This window comes from Nannospalax galili, unplaced genomic scaffold (genome assembly GCF_000622305.1).
Source record: "Nannospalax galili isolate Female #2095 unplaced genomic scaffold, S.galili_v1.0 scaffold9485, whole genome shotgun sequence".
Taxonomy (NCBI): Eukaryota; Metazoa; Chordata; class Mammalia; order Rodentia; family Spalacidae; genus Nannospalax; species Nannospalax galili.
Genome location: NW_008352086.1, coordinates 17,243 through 19,825, shown reverse-complemented (window position 1 = coordinate 19,825; position 2,583 = coordinate 17,243).

The following is a 2,583-nucleotide window of genomic DNA, read 5'->3' as shown; positions in this document are numbered from 1 at the left end:
TCAGAAAATTGTTATTGAATATGTCAATGCTGTTGTAATGAAATGTTTCTTCTAAATATGTGGTTATTAAATAAATAATTTTAAAAAAAGAAAGAAAAAGAAGGAAACCAAAGAGCCTTAACAAAAGAAAGAGATTACTTCTTGTTTCCAGAATCTAAAAAAAAGTGGATTTTCATAAAAATAGAAGATGCACAATGTTTACACTGAATATAAAATTTGAAGTTAAATAAAGCATAAGTAAATATAATAACCTGTAAAATTATGTTAAATTCTTGCACAACTCCCACTAAAAAGTTTTTGAATTCTTCTTCAGTCTTGTGTTCAGACTCCGCCATCATGCTGCGTTCTATAGCATCAGTTTTCATGTAAGTTTTGAGGTTGGATATTTCCTCTTCATGCTCCTTTATTCTGTTCTCTAGTATTTCCCATTTCTTTCTGGCAGATGTCATGGTCAGCAGTTTCTGTGCCTCGCAGTTATATACCTGTTCCTCGTGTTGATATTCTGATACTAAATGCTGCAGCTCTGTTGTCTTATCTTCAAGCTGAAAGAAAATATGGACGTTATTTTGTAATGAAGTCATCAGAAAAAAATTTAACAAAAAACCATTAACAGGTTTAAACATTAATTTGGTTGGAAATAATACAAAGCATTCTATATTCTTAAGAATGCTTTTTCCTTCATTACTCAGAAAATATCACTAGACTTCCAACCAGAGAAACACGTGCTCCACAGTCATCTGGATTACAGAGCATGTGAACTTGATCATAGGCTTTCTTTTTCTTTGACTGTTCCTAGTCATTCCTTCTTAAAGTGAGCGAGAATCACCCCTTCATAGAGTCAAACACTCAATTTGCCATCTCCAAGTCTCATAATTTCAAAATAAGACTTAGGGATATCATATTGATTTATGTTTATCAGGTCCTAAATGGTTCCAAATGCTTTTCAATTTAAGAATCTAGTTAACCTTATAAATATGTATTCTAAGATCGTAAAAACTGTTATGAACTACAAATATTTTATAACATGAATTTCAGTTTATAGGTAAAGGAGAAAAGACAAGCTTCAGTAATAGTTACAAGGATAAAATTGCCATAGTAAATAGGGTGAAGTAGAAGAAATTTCTGTGTGATCCAGTCAGAAGTGTCAAGATTGAAAAAAAGTGAACCGTAGTTTTATAAGGAGGAGGGGTCTAGATGAGATGTTCTTCAAACAGAAGCATCCAGGAGTGGCCACCAACAGCCAACTAATATATATGAGGTTATGACATTTTTCCATAAACAGCAACAGTTGTCAGGGGTGTGAAGCCCCCTCCTGGACATGCATGGCACAAGAACAGGAAACTGGACTGGAACTGACCAGATTTGGAGCTGCAACCAAGAGCTGCATAGACCTTGGGTGAAGAAGCACTTGAACCAGTTCATAAACATTAATTTGGTTGCAAATAATACAAAGCATTCTATATTCTTAAGAATACTTTTTCCGTCATTACTCAGAAAATATCACTAGACCTCCAACCAGAGAAACATGTGCTCCACAGTCATCTGGATTACAGAGCATGTGAACTTGATCATAGGCTTTCTTTTTCTTTGACTGTTCCTAGTCATTCCTTCTTAAAGTGAGCGAGAATCACCCCTTCATAGAGTCAAACACTCAATTTGCCATCTCCAAGTCTCATAATTTCAAAATAAGACTTAGGGATATCATATTGATTTATGTTTATCAGGTCCTAAATGGTTCCAAATGCTTTTCAATTTAAGAATCTAGTTAACCTTATAAATATGTATTCTAAGATCGTAAAAACTGTTATGAACTACAAATATTTTATAACATGAATTTCAGTTTATAGGTAAAGGAGAAAAGACAAGCTTCAGTAATAGTTACAAGGATAAAATTGCCATAGTAAATAGGGTGAAGTAGAAGAAATTTCTGTGTGATCCAGTCAGAAGTGTCAAGATTGAAAAAAAATGAACCCTAGTTTTATAAGGAGGAGGGGTCTATTTGAGATGTTCTTCAAACAGAAGCATCCAGGAGTGGCCACCAACAGGCATTTAGTATATGAGGTTATGACATTTTTCCATAATCAGCAACAGTTGTCAGGGATGTGAAGCCCCCTCCTGGACATGCATGGCACAGGAACAGGAAACTGGACTAGAACTGACCAGATTTGGAGCTGCAACCAAGAGCTGCATAGACCATGGGTGAAGAAGCACTTGAACCAGTTCAGGCTAGGCAGATGGAGGCAGAGGAGTGGCATGGGAGCCTGAAACTGAGATCCCCCATGTGCTTTCTGGATTTATGACCATGTAAAGATAATTCCCCTCCCACTGTCTTGGAAAGTCAGCAGTGTGAAAATTGTGCCAGCACTTTGATGCTGCTCATAAATGTGTGGTGGGAAAATGCTATTCTGGGATAAAAGTAAACATTGTGGTCAGGTCTTTAAATGTTTTCTGAACCTCCAGAGCAAAAATTTCTGTACATGGAAATAAGGACCCCACCCCCCACACACAAAAAGAGGGAAAGGTATAATCACCATGAATGGGACTTTAGACTGGGGCTTTCTAGCAGAAAGTGGAGTCCCCACA